General features: G+C 35.8%; 1 long non-coding RNA gene across 10 annotated transcripts in view; it reads left to right on the forward strand.

The window, feature by feature from the left end:
- Positions 1 to 20,376, forward strand: part of LOC123801282 (uncharacterized) — a 925,199-nt gene that overhangs the window by 818,399 nt on the left and 86,424 nt on the right. For all 10 annotated transcript variants that reach the window (XR_015727939.1, XR_015727938.1, XR_015727934.1 and 7 more), the window contains one exon: positions 23 to 88. This is a non-coding gene — a long non-coding RNA (uncharacterized LOC123801282). The remainder of the gene's footprint in view (positions 1 to 22; positions 89 to 20,376) is intronic.

Consider the following 20,376-nt stretch of genomic DNA (forward strand, 5'->3'; position numbering starts at 1 on the left):
AGTTTTTATTTGTGTTTCCTAGGACCCTGGGATCCTGACCTGAGCTGAAGGTGGATGCTTAACCACTGAGCCACCCAGGAGCCCTTAGGTCAGTGATTCTTTCTTTAAGTGTGATTTTGAAGATCTTGTCTGAATTCTTCAGTTTAGTTACTGGATTTTTCAGCTCTAGGATTTCTGTGGGTTTTTTTTTTAATGGTTTCAATTTCTTTATTGAATTTCTTGTTCTGTCCATGTATTTTTTTCTAATTGTATTTAGTTGTCTGTGTGTTCTTGCAGTTCCCTAAACTTTAAGAGAATTATATTGCATTTTTCACAGCTCATACTTCTCCATTCCCTTAGAGTCAGTTATTGGAGTTTTATTACTTTGGTGGTGCTGTGTGTACCTGATTTTTGTGATTCTATTTATTATGTTGGTATCTGCACATTTGAATAAGCAGTCTCCTATTCCAGACGTTACAGGTTCACTTTATCGGAGATATCTTTTCACCAGTCAACTCATTTTAGGTTTCTGGACATGTCTGTTGTAATGTCCTTGGGCAGGAGGGCTTGCTATTAGGGTCTATGTTTTGGTGAGGATGCAACCTGAGCTCTGAGGTTGGAGGTGGGGGCCGCCATTGGTTATGAACAGTTTGATAGTACTGATGGATTGGTTCCCCACTCAAATGAGACCATAGGATTGGCTCCATGGTTTCTTGGATTTTCTGATCAGGCTTCCTAGGTAGTCAGGACTGAGGACTGTATTCAGCAATAGGCAAGACCATGAATTGGCTCCCCTTCCCTGGTCGAGTATCAGCATGGTTTCCAGAGCCTGCATAGCTCATTGTTTGGGAACATAAATTAGGCAAGACTGTGCACTGAATTTCTTGGTGAGATGGCGCTACCTGTTTTGCTCTGCAGATGGCTTAAGCCATGGGCTGTGCTCTTTGTTCAAGTGCCCCTGTATGCTGGGCTATTGGATGGGTTACACAGATTCTAATATGCTTGGGTTTGATTCCCTTATGAAGCAATCTGAAGGCTGTATTTAACAATGGGTAGGGCTGTGAATTAATTTCACTGCTTATGCCAGGCAGGAGGATTGCCTCCAAGGCTGGCAAGGCTCTTTGCTTGTGGTCTTGACTTGAGCCTACCGACTCCCTAGGTTCCTTGACTGAATGGGGCCACTGGCTTTGCTCTGAGTGACTCACTCTATCCGCCAGAGTCTCTGCTCCAATGTTGCTGGGCTATATAGCTTTCAGGTATTCCAGCCAGGTTTTCTGGTCAGGCATGGCTGGGAGCTATACTTTACCAGTGGGTAAGGTTTTGAATTAGCTACCCTGCCTAGGCAGGGACAGAGCAAGCTCCAGGGCCTGGCTCTTTGTTTGAAGACCCAAATCAGGCAGACGGGTACCCTGCCAAGTTTCCTGGTCAGGCTGTGCGACTGTTTGACTTGGCAGATGAGCAAAGATAGTGGTTGAAACTACCTGGGCATTGTAGGTAGGAACTGAGTCTGCCAAAATCTGAGTTCTGGGTATTGCAAGCCTCTATCTATTTTCCTTCACAATTTGATTCCCAGTGGTTAGCCCTGCAGATTCTCACATAGCACTTGTAGGATGAGACTGCATTAAAGACTCCCAAGAAGTGACCCATAACACTGGGGAGTTGAATGTCCACCTTGGTCTCTCTTTTCCCACTGGAGTGCCTTAAGCTCAGGTGAGACCAGTCAGTCTGGTGCTGCGCCAGCCTGGGGGGTAGGGGAAATTTGTCAGCATGTAGCCTCTCCCCTTACCCATTTAATGTGATCTGTCTTGGTCTTCGTGGTACGAAGGACTGCCTCAGTCTTACCCCTGTGTTCTAGGATTTTCTCAGTTGTGCCTTGTCCATGAATGGTTGTTAGTTGCTGTTCTTGTGAGGAAAAGCAAAGCTAGGCATAACCTATGTTGCCATCTTGGTAACATTACTCCTCTAGTATTTTCATTCATTAGTGTTTCTCCCTGTTATTGGACAGTAAACATTAAACTATTATTTGCATTAATTTGACATGGTGCATTTAAGTTAGAGTGGTATTTTCATGTTTTTTCTTTGGGCTCAAATTCTCCTATACATTGTTTTTTTTAATATAAGTATTTTGTTTATCCTTATATATGGCATACTGCCTGGCTGCTATCTGAAAAGCATATGAAATAATATATCTCATCAAAAAGAGCAACTATTTCAAGACCATGCTTGAGTTCTACAGTCAGTTTTGATTTTCAGTTATTTTAGATTTTTCATACACACACTCAAAGATCTCTTTCAGAAGTACCTTGAAATAAGTAATGGTAAAGGTAGCTCCTTGAAAGTATCAAAGCCCTTCTTTTAAGTTACAAGTGTGCACGAGAGCCTAGAAGGGACACTTATGCAAGTGTATTATATAAATTACAAAACTGACTTACTCTATGTTCGTCTATGAGTTTTGTAAATCAAGCAGAGCCAAGTGTGGGGAAAAAGGCACTTTAATAGTTCTCTACTTTCTAGTCCTCCTCCTTTAGCTCCTAGAGGAAACGGTGACTCCTTTTTGGTGTTTAACAAACAAAAAAAGAACAATAGTAAAACAAAATACATATACACATATATATCGGATTTCTAACTTGGGAACCAATCTAACACAGATAATTCTGAAAGCATGTACAGTAATCAAAAAGAAAACCTGGTGAGCTTGCTTTTATTCACTACTACATTTAAAGTCATGAAGCTTCTAAAAGGTCAGAAACTGGCTTTTAATGGATAGTCAACTAGCATTGGAAAGTAGGGCAGGAAGACTTATACTGTGTAAATTTTTAGAGGGCTTGACAGTGGGTCTCCAGAGGAGTGTCAGCTGTTTGAGATTAGGATCAAATATTTGTGTGCGAGATAATTTCACTTGCTTTTGGGTGCAAAAGGGGATAGAATAGTGTTAGTTGGCATTGCCACAGCATCTTTGTGCTGCAGGTGCATTTCATAGTTGCCTCTCTTTGACTGTGGTACTTCTGACTAACTTCATAAATTAACTCTTAAGTCAGTTATACATATTTTAAAGTTGAAAACTGAATTATTAAAAATAATGAGATTTTTTTTCAAAAAGGCTTCTAAAGTAAAACTCTAAATGGACACTAAATCAACGTCAACAAAAATTGTACAAATGATAGAATGACCGAGGACTTTTTTTTTACTTCTAAATTAAAATAGCTAGATGCAATAGAGCATGTTCTGAACAGCAAGTCTTAGGTTTACTACTGGAAACATTCAAATTATAAAAGAATCTAAACTTAAAATCATGTATCATTTTTGCTTTATTATCAGAGTATCACCTCTTACTCTTTTACCCACCATCCCTCCACCCCCCAGTTGTTCAACCAATGTAGCTTCCTACAGGCAGTTACACACAGCATCCCCAGATTACGTGAAGTTACCTAGGACATTCTTAACTGATGTTGCCAGCCAGAAAGGAGCTAAATTCTAATGACTCATCATGGTGCAGCTTTTGTGGAAAAGAAGGCTTTGCTCCCCCAAAACAAGAGTGGTTTTCAAGAACTCTTACTAAACCCACTCTTATTTCATGGTAGTTCTTTCCAGTCTGCCTTCAATGAATAACATATATATGTATTTACTTTTCTATGTTCAATATTATGGTGATAGACACATTGTTTTTACTCTCTCTTTTTTACTTCATGTTATTAAATACTTCTTAAAAGCTTGATTTTAATGGCATTTAATGGATTTAAATGGCATTTAAGACCATGAACTTCCTTTGAGGTTCTCTTGTGGGCAGAAATAGCAGAATCCTCCCCAATCAAGGGATTAGCTAAGTATTGCCTATTATCCCCTTAAGGATTTCACCTGACAGTGGCTTTTTAGGTGGATGCCAGTTCTCAGTTCCTACATGAATTACTTTTCCCTGCACTTAGACTTACAACTAGATGTAGCAGACCACAAAAGAATGACTACAAAGCCTGATCTGACAGGATGCACCAGACACAACAAAGAATTACAAAATTTTATCAAGTTATATTGACACAAACCTGATGAATTCAGGTGAGAATAAGCCTAAGAGTGCTATACAAGGGTTGAAAAAAAATGTTAGATCTAGCTGAATTTATTGATATGGGTACTGATCAAAAAGACCCTGAACATTATTGAATTAACAATAGTTAATGCATTATTTTGAATATATGAAAGTAGCTCTAACACTTTACTCAGTCGATTAAATAAAACCTGGGCTCAAAAGTGGCCTGCATTAAATGAAGTTGAGATTTCAGAACATACTTGTTATACTCTAAAAGGAAAATTAAAGGTTTAAGGAGATGAGTGTACTTATAAATTTATTATGTACGATCTCCCTGTCCCTTAAGTCTGTCACCTGGGACTGTCCAGGACTGATGTGTCCTCCACCAATACCTTGAGCAACATATTTCTTTGAAAAACATCAATATCACTGAAAAAACTCTATTATTGTTGTCTGTTATCTGCAAACCAGAGATTACAGTTGGATATACTGTCATTGCAGTGAGTTCTCAGACCTAAGTGGGATGATAGATCCCAGGGCTGCAGATATGGCTTAATGATCAGAAGCTAGGTGAACACGGTCATCATAAGGGGCAACACACACACACACACACACACACACACACACACACACACACATTTATATGTTATACCCACACATACATCTATATATCTATTCCTATATCTGTTTACGCAAAAGACCTAAAAGCAATGCTACACCAGTGACAATGAGCATAGGTAGCATTGAGCTTGCTTTTTCTTTCTTTCTTTCTTTCTTTCTTTCTTTCTTTCTTTCTTTCTTTTCTTTCTTTCTTTCTTTCAAGATTTTATTTATTTACAGAGAGAGACAGCGAGAGAGGGAACACAAGCAGGGGGAGTGGGAGAGGGAGAAGCAGGCTCCCAGCGGGAGCAGGGAGCCCAATGTGGGGTGGGGAGAGGGCGGTGCTCAATCCCAGGACCCTGGGATTATGACCTGAGCCAAAAGCAGTTGCTTTAATGACTAAGCCACTCAGGCACCCTGAGCTCTTGGTTTCTAAATAATATTCTCCACTAAATAAACCACGGGAAATAGTTGATTTCAGAGTATAGCTGGTAAAGTAGAAGATAAACGTAGTACTTATTTTTACAGTGGAAAGTAAGAAAGTAATTAAAGAATTATAAGACCATGTCAAAAGGACACACAAAACTTAGAGACTTCCACTGGCCAAATTTGGGACAAGTCAAGCATCAAAATAAATAACAATAATCCATCAAATGAAATGAGAATTCATAAAATCATACTGATACAATAAAAGTCACACACACAAAAAGCTTTTTATTAGAATGGAGGCTGTTGAATGTAGTAGGAATGTTGAAACTGGAAAATCATCAATGTTAAACTATTCATTGAAATTTCGATAAGAGAAAAGTTGAAATATTTTCATAGTTTTTCTCAAGAAATATTAATTAGAAAAAGAAAAGTAGTATTTACAGAGAAACCTGACAGGCACAACTTCCAGTGATTAATATTTAACATTACCAATATTGGAAAATCTTGTGCTTTCTGAAATAATGCACTGAAGAGGACATTATATTATTTAAGTGGTAATCCCACCCCACATACATAATGTAAATAGAGTCATGGAGAAACATCAGAAGTACACAAATTAAGGGGCACTCTACTAAAATAACCTACATTCTTAAAAATCATATTTTTAAAGATTCTATTTATTGACTTAGTGCACACAATTGAGGGGGAGGAGCAGAGGGAGAAGGACAAGCAGACTCTGTGCTGAGTGTGGAACCCGACGTGGGGCTCAAGCTCATGACCCAGAGATCATGACCTGAGCTGAAATCAAAAGTTGAATGCATAACCAACTGAGCCACCCAGGTGCCCCTTAAGAAAATATTAAGACAAGAATGACATTATCAAAGTTCTCCAGTGCAGTGTTGTGTCCCGCAGTTTTGCTTAATATTCCCTGTTCTGGACTGTAAAAGGGAGGTTCAGTAACTTCAATTAGGTAAACAATATGGCATACCCACTATGACACAAACATATATAAGTGCCACCTAATGGAATATATTACCCAGTCTAGCTGACAAAGACATTGATATCTAACAAATTCCTTGAGAGTATTTCAGGTGAATAATAAAAAAAAATCAATCTTTACTGGGTAATACTTAAAACAACAAAGGTATACACCAAAGAACATTTAATATTTATTCATTTCCCCTACTTCTTTCTTCAGTTTCACTCATTTAATAATAGTTAAGCAGATGTGCTTCTTTAATCTTGGAAATCTTGCAGGCGTATTCAGGAGTAATCTTTTTGTTAGTTTTAAAATTTATTAATATGTTTTGGTAGTTAATTGCATTGCCACAGTGTAGCATTGAATACATCATGGTGACCACAATAAAACCACAACGGAAACCTGTTCTTCAGGGAACACGATGTGGTTTTACTGTGGCTTGGTAACAAGTGACAAAGAACAAACAAATCTGAAACAAATCTATCACCAGTAACGTTTTTTTCACTTGACTGAGCTTTTGTCAATGTCACGAAATTGCAGAATATTGGAGACTTGGATTGAATAAAGCTGTAAGCATTCAGTTCCTCTTTTGTGATTTTTTTCCCCACCTCATTTTATTGTATTTAAATGGACTTTGTTTCAATTTCCAGCTGGTGGGTATCCTGCAGGAGTGAAATTCTGATACAATGTTTTCAAAAGACTTAAAACAACTTCAGTGGTTATTTAGGTTTAGCAGTTTGTGGGATAATAAGTTGAAGTTTATCACTGCCAGCTTTTCAAAAGAGTGAAGTTCATTTAGGAGTGAAGAGGTCAGTAATTCAGAATGTTCTATTTCAGTTGGATAAGAAAAGTAGATAGCAAAGGGAGTCCCTGTAGACTCTGTCATCAGGCACAAAGCACAGGATGGAAATTAGGAAGGCTGCAAATCTAAGAAGCAGTAGCATTTCCAAGAAGAGAGAAATAAAATAGAAATAAAAGTTTCGTAGAAAGGATACCGTTTAGAGGTACCCAGGAGAAATCATCCTGGAGTTTTGAGTGATGATCCTTTCACGAACTGCAGGAGGTTGAGTAATACATTTTCATTTGCCATTGTAACCATAACCATAATTACTAGCCTACCTGCATTTCGCATTCCAATGAGAGAAAAGAAGTTGAAATATTTTTGGTAGTTATTTTCTTAAATGTTCCAAGGTAATCGAAGAATCTTTATCAGTGATTCTTTCTGTAATAGGCCAGAATAGGTGTATTCCATTCTGAGTGCATACATTAACGTTTGCTAATTTGATTAATTTTGTTTTTGGCAAGAAAAATTGAGAAAGTCCTTGAGGAAATGGCAATTCATCGATACTAATTGGTAGTATTTCCTACCTATCTTGTCCCTTACTAAAGAGGTCATTTGAAGAGAAAACAAGGGTTTATCACTAATTTGGGAATTAATAAAAGCACTGTCTCAAAGATGCTCTTAGGCTAGAGGGAAAAAAAGGAGAGAGACACAGAAAGAGAAACAATTATGAGTTGGAGAAATACCAGCCAATGCATTATACTTTATGCTTTAAATCATCTTAAGTAGTTTTAATTTGTTCAAAACTTAGATATAGTCCTATCGAATTTTTTTTATTATCCATAACTCTTCCAACTAAGAATAGGTAACTTTAATATGAATTAGCATTTTACAACATATATACATTCAGGAGTAACATTAATCAGACTCATCATTAAAATAAAATACATATTATTTCCTTCAAATTGTTTGTTTTTAAAGATCGTATTTGTCTTAGTTGTAGAATCATAATTTGTACAGGTAACCTCCACACAGTTCCTGTTTGTCCACCTGAAATAATTATTGATTTCATCGTACACTTTCTGTAAAGACAAAGCCACATTTCCGTTAATACAAGTCATTCTGGGTTTTAGGAAAAAGATCTGGGAAAATTCTCTCATGATCACCTTAGTTTTTTTCTGATTACTATGCATAAAAGATTAAGAGTGAAGAGTTTTAATTGAAGAATCATTGGAGAAGGGTATAGCAATAATCATTAGAAGTACCTAAGAAGATAGGGTGAGATAATCTGAATTAAACTATAACATACTTTTATGCCAATTTGCTAGGCTCTGGAGGATTTAAAAATCAATGACTTTTATTTATTAAAGGCACTAGGAAATCTATGATTGTTCTGCAAATAGGTCATGATAACTCTGGTATAAATATAGGCATAGTAATTGGTTTGTATTTTCATGGATTAACCCACTCAGAAAAAAGTCTTACGGTATTTGTCTGATTATCTCACTTGGCATATTGCCTGAGCATATTCCATGTCCGCAAATGGCAGGATTTCCTTTCTTGTATTTGAGCAATATCCTGTTATATATGTTTACCACAACTTTTTTATCCATTCCTCCACTGAGAGACATTTAGGTTGTTTCCATATCTTGGCTTTTGTGAATAATGCTGCAGTGGACATGGAAATGCAGGTCTCTCTTTGAACTCATGTTCCTTGCTTATATACCTGGAAATGGAATTGCTAGATCATACAGTTCAATGATAAATAAAAACTTAAAAATTTTACAGTCTAAAAAACTTGATTATTTAAAATAGAGATATGGAAAGGAATATACATATAAAATTTTCACCATTGTGTTAAGAAGAAAACTTCAGGTTGCGTTAAGAAAAAATATGATTTTCCTCTAAACACAGGAATATACATATACACACTCGTGTTTGTGTATCTTTGTGTGTGTGTGTGTGTGTGTGTGTGTGTGTTGATTTACCTTTCAACCTGAGTACATGTATGGACACATGAGCATATGTATATATACACGAGTGTATGTATTGTACATGCATGTATAAATGTTATTTTAATTTAAATATTTGATTTGTTATGTATTTTGGAGATTTTTATCTTAATTCCAAAATAGTAGTGTGCTATTTGCATACATGGTACTTTAGTATTAGGGATCACAGCTAAACTAATAGATAAATCATTTAATGAAGTGTTCAATTAATCAGTCATAATTACTTCCAATTAAGACTAATGAAATTAGGGTTATATAAAGAAGAAATATTATACAGTAATAAGTGTTAATTAATATGAATGGCTGAGTACTTAATACTTTCACATTTTTTATGTAAATGTTTTGCTTAACTGGGTGCAGTAAAGCATAATAAACCAACCATCTTTTTCCTTACCATGATCATTATGGAAAAAGAAAGAAATTTTTAAAATTTTAGTTTTAGAAAAACTTGTTTATTGTATCTACATAGAGATAGCTATGTAAATGTTTCTTCCTATACCCATCATCTTCACATCACTTTGAGCCACCTTTTTAATCAGGCCATTGCTGCAGGAACCAGTAGTTTGCATGAATCCACTGGTCATTTTTCTCAGTCCATGTTGTATCTCTTGCTTACTTTTCCCTAGTATTTATCTGCTATCACTACATGGTTTACCTGTAAGATTTGCTCAGCCATCCTAGTTATGCACAAAATTGGAAAGGTTAAGTAATTAATAGCTCCTGAAGGAACCCTTGATGATGTGAAAATAGAAGTCTGTGGATGAATACTTTTCTGTTTCTGTTAAAAATCCTGAGGTTCAATTGGTATAGCCACTTGAGGTACTTCTGGGGGATTCATGTCCTTCAAGTTTCAACCAGAGAAGTAGAATCATTAGGAAATGGGTGGATGGGTGGATGGATGGATGGATGGATGGATGGATAGATAGATAGATAGATTTCTTGCAAAGATTTGGCCTATGCAATTGAGGGAGGCTTGCTAGGCAATTCCAACATCCAGGGCAGACCATCAGGAAGGAGCTGAACTGCTGCCCATATATGAAATTTATCCAAAGAAAGCTCAGCTCTGTTCTTAGGGCCTTTCAACTGACTGAAACAATCCCATCTAGATTATCTAGAATAATATCCCTTACTTAGAGTCAAGGGATTACTTAAAGTCAATTTTTTCATGGGGCACCTGGATGGCTCAGTCAGTTAAGCATCTAACTCTTGATTTGGGCTCAGGTTGTGATCTCAGGGTCAGGGAATCCAGCCCAAGGTCAGGCTCCACACTTAGTGGGGAATCTTCTTGAGATGATCTCTCTTCCTCTCCATCTGCTCGCCCCTCCCTATGCTTATGTGCACTCTCTCTCTAAAAAAAAAAAAAAAAAAAAATCTTTTTTAAAAAGTCAACTTTTTTAAGATTTATTTATTTGGGGGGGGGGCGAGAGGAGGGAGGAGCAGATGGAGAGGGAACCTTAAGTGGACTCCATGGTGAGTATGGAGCCTGGTGTGGGGCTCAGTCCCATGACCCTGAGATCATGACCTGACCTGAAACCAAGAGTTAGACATTTAACCAACTGTATCACCTTGGCACCCCCCAATATTCCATTTTAATCACAGCTGCAAAATATCTTCAAAGCAAAAATTAGATTGATGTATGATTAAATAACTTAGGAGTGTGGCCTGGCCAAGTCTGTACATCAAATAGCCCTTCATATGGCTTTATTTGTCCAGAGCAGAAACCAGCTCAATAACACAACCTTGGTTTGACATTACTGTTTTACTCTTCCCTAACACCCTTGTCCTTGTCCCTAGGAGAACATTCTCACATAAACTACCTGTGTGCTAATCCTTATTGTAAGTTCTATTTTGGAAGATAGACAATTGATATGAGATAATTGGTATCATAGTGGCCTTAGAAAGCATACACTCAATGTGGCATTCTGGTGAGATATCACCCACAGGACAGACAGCAATAAGGACTCCACTGATGTTAACAGTAGTGGTGGTAATAATCCTTGGAATGCAGAACAATTATCATTACTAAGAACCTAAGTGGTGGAACATTTTGATGAGGTGTGTATTAGTTTCTTGTGGCTGTCATAACAAATTATCACAAACAAGGTTATTCTTTATTCTGTCATAGTTCAGAGGCCAGGGCTCTGAAATCAAGGAGTTGGCAAGGCTATGCTTCCTCCAAGGGCTTTAAGAGAGAATCTGTCCCATGTTTTTCTTCTAGATTCTGGTGGCAACTTCCAGAATGCAACAAGGTAGACCGTGAAACTTTGGCTTATACTATAGGGATTACACTTGAACATTTTGCAACAATGGACATTATAAGGACTTGGTTGATAGCTTGAGATTAATTTTAGTAGTCCTAAAAGAAAATGATAGGCTCAGATTAGCGAACTATCAATGGCACATGATGAATGTCAGAAAAACACCATGGGAACATTTTAAGAAACTTGTTACCTACAACTACAAGGTAGACTGTGCTGAAAAATCAGGGTGAAATTTAATTTTAGTGGTGGCAGAGCTCCAAAGGACACCAAATGTACATCTACAGAGATCTATGCCAAAATTAAGATAGAGAAAGAGTACAATACAGGTGTATATGATGGTGGAATTTGTGTCAACATAGCTGAGAGTCTTGAACTCCCAATATTTCCACCCAAGGGAAACAGCTCCTTCCTTGTTATGAGACAACAGCCTTCTCTCACTTGGAAACCACGCAGAAATCTCATGTGAGGCATTGTCACAAAGATGCTCTATGTCTACCTCAACATCTCAATTTCTACGCTTATCTTCATTTTGTCTTAAAACCAATAGATAGGCTAAGATTGCTACAAAGACTAATTTGGGAACAACTACAACTTTAGTAGGTTCCCAGGAAAGGCTCAAAAGAAACTTCTTCTAGGTAATAAGAAATGTATTTGTAAGAACACATGAGGATATTTAAGGAGCTCAGGAGGCTAGAGCTGACAAACTGATTTACCTTGGTGTTCCAATCACCATGGTATTGTCATGCAACTGGCTTGCTTTGTACTGGTGGGATTGATAGTATTCTCAAAAACCAGATACTAAGATTGGCATTCCATGGTAAGAGGCAAGATGGAAATTACCAAAATAGATTCTAAGTTAGAGAGGTAACCAGTCCTGACCTGTATGTTTCCAGAAGTGAATGAGTTTATTTAGTCTGTCACAAGACACATCAACCTACTATGCTCTCATAGAAAACTCTGGTAAAATACTCTTTCAGCCAATGGTAGCTGAGTTAATAAAATTATAATCTGTAAAAATTGACCACAAGTTGCTATTCAATTTGAAATTATTTTACTGCTTTTGTGTGTGTGTGTGTGTGTGTGTGTGTATACATATATTTTAGTTTTTATGCTGAAGTTTTAGGGATGGGACCAGATATAGAGAGGTATTCTGGAAAACTAATATGTAATACGATTCTGAAAACTTTGTACATTTTGCACTTTGCATGATTTCTGAAGACTAGAGTGACTTCTTCTATTTCTCTTTTCCCAGTACCCCAAGGAGTTGGCTGACATCTATAACTGTGAACCCATAAATCTTCTGTGGGTTTAGCTGCTGGCTTTTTAAGGAAAAAAATTGCTGATAAAGGAATTTATTTGCTTAAAATTTACAAGTAAAGAAATGAAACACTTCAGTGCTTTAACTGTGTAAACTTAGAGGAGGATTATTACTGATAAAAGTCTCTTTTCCTAAATTTATAATGTATCTTAATCAGGTTTTCAATTCTTCCTAAAAAATAGAGGCGCATTCAAAGAAAAAAAGTCTAACTATAATTTCCTGAAAAAAATTTCCTATGAATGGATGCAATTATGCATATTTTAATGAAAATTACCTAAGCTTTCAATAAACACTGACAATTTTCATATTTGAAAACAATCTGTATTGCATGGCATGTTAATTTTCATCATTAATGAGAAGAGTATTATACTCTAATTAATTTTGTAATTAAAAGAATGCTATTTAAAATGTCAAATCATCTAAAAACATGAAATGCAGATTTTAAACAGAATGTATTATCATAATGGAAGTCATTATTAACATAAACTAAGTGGATGTGTTGATGTTTATTTAAAATAGGTGCTTTAGTTGTTTGAAAGAATATTCTGTATTGGGATAGACAGGATTTTATGAAATGGTTCAGGAAAATCAAAGGTAAGGGCGTTAATGTTTTCTCCTAAGAGATAGGCCTCTTGGGATTATACTAGCTGCTTATTCTGAGTAGGTTTATGACTTGCTCCTATGATTCTGGACTCTTCTAGTTTACAGGTCTTGGTGACCAAGGGATGATGGCACCAAGGCATACTGATAACTGCCTCATTGCAGCCAGCGCTCCTCACTGGGTCATTGCAAACAGGGTAAAATCTATATGTGGTGACTGACCATGAATATGAAAAAGAAAGAGGATCGGTTTATCCAATAACGACCTAAATGAAATTTATAATTATGACACATTTGAAATACTTTGTAGTATCCCTATGCTTAGAGGCAATGATTATCAGGAGGCAGAAGGCATCCCACACCTAATACAGGCAGGGCCACCAAAGTTTTGTATGTTATCCTTATGTAAGAAAAACATTATCTTCCTTCTCATTATAATATTACATAGGGTTTATTAGGAAGAATGAGAAGGAAAATGAACAGTGCCATCAGTTAGTGGTTCTGGACTCTGACAACAATGGCTTCATGATATTATCTCCTGGACTCAGTAGCAAATTGCAACCTTGTGTTTCTCTCAACAGAAAGGGAATGGATCTATATTTTTGTTGGTTTGGAGAGAAGTTGCAATGCCCAATGGAACAATTTTCTGGGTTTGTATGTATTAAAAGAAAGTTTGAATACACAGTGGCCCCAGGATACAACATAAGGCAACTTCTTTTTTCTTTTCTTTTTAAAAAACATTCCTCTCCAGTGCAGGGCTTTTTTCCCTCTACTTTGTGTGTATCTTTTTTTTTCTTTTAAGATTTTATTTATTTATTTGAGATAGCAGGAGCAGGGGGAGAGGCAGAGGGAGAGGGAGAAGCAGACTCCCCACTGAGCAGCGAGCCCGATGAGGGTCTTGATACCAGGACCCAGGGATCATGACCCAAGCCAGAGGCAGATGCTTAACCAACTGAGGCACCCAGGCACCCCTACTGTTTGTGAATCTTAAGGAAATGTAACTATGGGTTTCCAAACTCAAAAATATATGTGTAGGCTAGATCAGGCTCTCACTAGGAATGTAAATGATGACCAGAAAATTTGAGAGCATAATCTAATATACTAAATAGAAGACCTAGATTCCCTGCTGCTTTTGAAAGCCTGGGTCTTTCCTGTTTCCTGGTCTTACTTCAGGTTCCTTGAATCCTGTGACTATATGCTATTTCTGTTGCGTTTTTTAGGTTGATTTGTGGAGCTGAATATTTCCCTAATTTTTGTCCTTAGTTCAAAACTATTAGCTCTGATTTTCATAATCAGGAAGAAAAAGGAAAATGATTATAAGCATAAAAACTGAATGAACTTTTAAAACATTTAACATTTTATATTCCTTTTAGTGTAGTATAAAGTAGAAAAATTATAATTAATGTATCATAATATTATTTCAAGGTTATTGTTGCTTAGAATAAGGCTAAAGAAAAACAAAATGAGTAATATTTAAGGAAAGTTAAAATAAATTAGTATACCAGGATGACAAAAAAAATACTTTTTAAAAGTAATTAAATAGGGGTGCCTTGGTGGCTTAGACAGTTAAGTGTCTGCCTTCAGGTCGGGTCATGATCCCAGGGTCCTGGGATCAAGCCTGGAGTCAGGCTCCCTGCTCAGTGGAGGGCCTGTTTCTCCCTCTCTGTCTACGCTTCCTCACCCCCATTCATGTGCTCTCTCTGTCTCTCTCAAATAAATAAATTTTTAAAAGAGCGATTAAATATGTAACACTCATAAGATGATAAGAAAATGAGCCAAATAAAATAGCAAAATAAAAAACCATCATCTACATATGTTTGTATATGTATGTATGTATGTATATAGAGTTGAGGCCATGACAGCACTTTAGCTTGCATTTATTCTTGCCGTTTATTGTGTTTACACTTTTTTGAAAGCTGGACATTCTATCTGAGAAATAGGGGAACAGGAAATAAATGAAGTAAAAAGATCTTTAATATGAGGATTTAAGCTAATCTGGGTAGGAGTTGAGCTGTGTTTTATGTTTGTTGTAGCTTTATGTACTAGAGGCTTCAAATTCTTTTGGTGTTTTTATGTCCTATCTTGATTTTTGGGAGATATACATATCTATCTTCATAGAGAATCTGTATTATACACCTCTTTCATCTAAACTCACTATAATTATATTATATTGGAACTCTATTTGTGTGATAATAATGTGACAGGAAAGGGAGGTGTTCTATAATTTGAGTGAGAGTCAGTGTTTTAGTGGGTTTGTGTTTCAGTACTGAGACTTTCATAAGCATTTCTCCAGTGGTATAAACTGTCCCCTAATGTTTTCCCTGTCTGCAAAGCTCCCATTCCATTTCCTTGAAGCCTTGTCTCCTATTGACTATTATTTTTGACCCTTTTTTGGGGGGGTCCATACTGGAGATAGCTAAACTGGGAATCCTCTACTTTCCCAGCAGGAATGAGGTTTCGTAATTGTTTTGTCAAAATACTTTTCCCTGGAGAGCTATCCTTTGCTCTGCTGTAGTTCATAAACTCTCCCTCTCTTTTGCCAGAGCCAAGAGGAGCTATTTCTTGGATCCTCACAGTGAGAACTCAAAATTTATAGTGTTTCTAGGAGAAAACCCACTAAAACACAGGCCCCTTGAGAATGTGGCCTCATAAGTTCCTCACTCTTACATTAGTCCTCACTCAGCCTCCAGCCACTCATGTCAGTAAGAAAACTCTTTTTTCACTTTCTCTCAGAAAGTCCTCTCACTTCCACTTTGCTTATCTGCTGATGCTTATAAAATATATATAATATATTATATGTTATTATATTAATTAATATAATTATTATATTAATTAATATATTGTATATTAATATATAGTATATTATATATATTATATAAACATGTGAAAATCCTAATCCACAACACACCCTTCTGAACAGTCTTCTTTCCTAGTCTGATCTTGACCTTAGAAAAGTTCCTTGGAATGTACAAATTGGTCTCCTTATCTTAGTGCATTTTATGGGAGAAATACTTATTATCTGAGTTCTGCACCCCAAAAAGAGAACCATGGAACATGCTCTGCATGCAATAATTTTTCCATAGACAGTACTGTTTCTCAAACTGACAGCACCTTGGAGTGACTGATATCTTAAGTAAAAAGAAGGGACAAAAGTAATTTTTCTTTATTAAACTTTCAAGTGATTAAAATGTGTAAAGGAGTTACAAAACATTACTATCTGAATATTACACATCAAATTTAACAATTTTGTGCTTAAGACACTAATAATATGGAAAGGCAAACCACAGAGTAGGAAAAATATTTACAAATCATATATCAGATAATGGACTTGCATCCAGAATATAGAAAGAACAATTATAATTCAAAAATAAAAAGAGAAGTAATCCAAGTAAAAAAATGAGCAAAAGTCCTGAATAGACATTTTACCAAAGAAGATATAGGAATGGTCAATAAGCATATGAAAAGATATTCAACCTCACCCGTCATTAGGGAAATGCATTTTAAAGCCATAATGAGATAACACTGCACAGTTACTAGAAGACTGCAATAAAAAGCACACATAATAAAGTGTGGGCAGGGATGGAGAGAAATGAATCCTCATACCTTGCTTATTGGGATGTAAAATGGTTCAGCTGCTGTGGAACATAGCTTGGCATTTTCTAAAAATCTTAAACATGAATTTACTCTCAGAGAAATGAAAACATATATCCACACAAATACTTATTGCGAATGTTTAATCAAAAATATAGAAATAACCTATCCATCAACTGAAGAATGGATAAACATACCATGGAATATCCATACAATGGAAGACTATTGAGCAATAAAAGTGCAAAGTACTGATGCTCGCAACAACTTGGATGATGGACCTCAAAAACACTAAGTGAAAGAAGTTAGATGTAAAAGACCACATTTAATGTAATTTCATTTATATGAAATGTCCAGGAAAGACAAATCTACTGAAACAGAAAATGATTAGAGATTCCTGGGCCATGAATGGGAAAGGATATTGACTGAAAATGAGCATAAGGATCATCTCAGGATGATAAAGATGTCCTAAAATTAGATTGTAATGATTGTCCAACTCTGAATTTACTAAAAATCATTGCATACTTACCTGAAAAATAATATGGTATGTAATTTCTACATCAAGAACACTGTTAACACAGATATAGAATATGCGAAGAGACGAATACTAAAAATTCACATCTACTAATAATCTGCATAACTGGTAGAAAGATAGTTGTATATCTTAGAATCACTATACTTGGATTTCACATATTAAAATAGTAACATATACAACAAAGGATACATCACCACTATCTTTTCAAAATTGAAGATGAAATGTATTAAAAATTAACAACGTGGGTTCCTATGTATGGCAAGTTCTTAGCAGAAGTACATTTTGAAGTTACATAGACCTACGTTGAACGTGTCTAATATGACTTCTCTGTGATTTAGGTTAAGTACAAACTGAAGATACTAATATTCTCCCCATTGTATTACTTTGAGTATAAATGATTGAAATAAAAAACACCTAACACAGGCCCTGGAGTTTAAGAGAAAATTCTCTTTCTAACGTGTAATTGTGTGAGCAAATTCCCAGCAGGTTGTATTGGTTTCTTTGAGCTGCCATAACGAATTATCTCAATTTGGATAGCTTAAAACAAGATAAATTTTCTCACACTTATGGAATCTAGAAGCCAAAATCAAGAGGTGAGCAAGGTCATGTTCTCTCCAAAGATTCTGGGAAAGGGTCCTTCCTTTCTAGTTTCAGGGGATTGACAGCCATTCTTGGTGTTCTTTGGTTTACAGTCACAGCACTCCATCTCTGCCTTATTGTTATATAGTTTAACTCCCACTGCAGCCAAATTGCTTTCTTATTACAAAGATGTTAGTCATTAGATTAGGGCCCACCTTAGTCACTTAGGACCTCATCTTAACTTGATTACATCTGTAAAGATCTAATTTTCAAATTAAGTCATATTCAGAGGTGCTGGGGGTTAGGACTAGAATATATTTTGGGGAGAGTGGGGGAGTAGATGCAATTCAAGCCACAGAACAGGTATAAAAAAACCGGTTATGTATAACCTGTCTTGCAAAACAAAATACTAGTACTAGAATCAGCCTAAATAAATGGTTTTATTGTGATTAAAATAATTACTATAGGGCTTCGTTGAAGCGAGTTCTCTTATTAAATTTTAAAATGTATTTGAGTCATTAAGATTTGATTTATACCCCTGTATATGTATGTTTCCTAAGGACTCAATTTTTTTGGTGCCCCATATCAGGAGTTACAAAAGTCTATATAAAACATAATAATAAACATTTCCAATATAATATTTAAATTGTTTACATTTATGCAATATCAATTTCCTGAAAACATTTGAGAAATTGGATTTTAAAAGTTATATATTAGCACAATGAAATGGAAGAGGATTCAAATAATGTTAATTTGGGTATGCCTTTAAGGTATATTTTATTGTTAGCTAGCAAAAAGATTGATTACAAATACATGTGTTAGAGACAGTGTAATTATTTTCACAGTCAGGAATTAATCTTGTTTCATGTTTACTTCTTCAGAGTTCAATGAAACTTCTATTGGGTCCCTAACATAGCTTACAACTGACTAATGAAAATTAGAGTCATGGGAAAATTCCATTCCAGTTAATCAGAAAAATAATATATTGTTTATTTGATTTCTTTTTGAGAGATTTGGCATTTTTACACGCTTTCAAGATAAATATATTAAGATTCTCTTGTGGAGATAAGCACATTTGTAAATTGAGTTACTAGAAGGTGGACAATAATTGCTTAAGTACATTACAAATAGAAAGGTGAGAAACAATTTAGAAACATGATAATATTAAAATACTCCCTCATTGAGTTAGTTTTAAAATGTTAACCTATTTTCTTATTTGAAAAAGTCCATTCAAATATATTAATTTTGAGTCCTCAAATGAAGAGTCCATGAAGCTCTTGTGAACTACTTATTTCATATCTGTTCTGAGTTATCAAAGTCACAATTGGTGAAACAGCTGACAATTTAGGAAGAGTTTAAACTTGCCTCACATTTGTCAGTTACAATGTGTACCTCAGTTACCCCAACTTTTAAATGGATGCTTTAATTTTGATAGAAACACTTATCTCCTAACTGTTGTGATTCTCAATAATGCTCTCCTCATATCTGATGTCATATGTCCCATAATAAACCAATATGATTTGATAAAATGCCTTGGGGGGTGCCTGGGTGTTTCAGTCAGTTGGGTGCCTCAGGTCATGACCTTGGGTCCTGGGACTGAGCCCTGCATTGGGCTCTCAGCTCTGCAGGCAGTCTGCTTCTCTTCTGTGCTCTCCCTGCCTCTCTTTCTCTCTCAAAATAAATAAATAAAATCTTAAAAATTCCTTGGGGACAAAGAGTTAGCAAATCACCAGTGGCCTTAGAACTCCAACTTAACAAATCTGCTCACCAAACATAAATAGACATCTGCATGTGCTCACCTGAGGATGCCCCTCCCCCAAACACACACATATCTGAGTTCATAGTTGCTAAAGGTGATAACAACAGCTCTATTTTGCCAGAGATTCAGAGAACTTTTAGTGGTGGTTTCAACAGTTTATTCTAAAATACTCCTTTGTTCATGTATCTCTTATATGTAATCCAGAACTCTTATTGAATCTAATTTCTCTGACAGAATTTGTGGTCTAAAGTCATAATGATTGGCTCATATTCCAACAACGTTAGATTTTGGTGTATTCCTAGGTATCGATATATTCCAGTTAATGCCATACAGAGTCTTGAAGACCTTCTGGAACTCTACATACATCTTTCCATGCAAAATTATTTTTGCTTTATTTTTTGCTAAATGTATTTTTTAAATAATTGTGATCATGTCAGTTATTTTAAATTCAAGAAAATATATTTGGTTTTTTAAATGCAATATTATTGAAAGAAAATTGGAACAGAGTAGAATACAAGGTGTCACACAGATGGGCACTTGACTTGTAGTAAGCGTGATACTGGAAACAGCCTCTTCAATAAATATTACTGGGTAATCTGGATTTTCATATGGAGACATAAAAATAAACCTGATTCCCCCATCTCATATTGTATTAATTCAGTCCCTGTTTTGGGACTGTCTGCTTCAGGTGAATATATGCATATCTTTGAACCAGTACTTTCATTCCTAGACATATACCTAGCAGGATTACATGAACAAATGCAGTGACAATATATTAGAATGTTCATAGCTTCATTATTTCTAATAATCTCATTATAAAAACAAAGTAATGTATGGCATATGCCATAGCAGGAACATCTGAGCATGTTATTCAAGTCAGGAGACCACACAAGACAAGTGAAAGAAGTTTCACAGTCATGAGAGCTAAATGTACA

Source organism: Ursus americanus, chromosome 20 (genome assembly GCF_024610735.1).
Source record: "Ursus americanus isolate L20-20 chromosome 20, mUrsAme1.1.p, whole genome shotgun sequence".
Lineage (NCBI taxonomy): Eukaryota > Metazoa > Chordata > Mammalia > Carnivora > Ursidae > Ursus > Ursus americanus.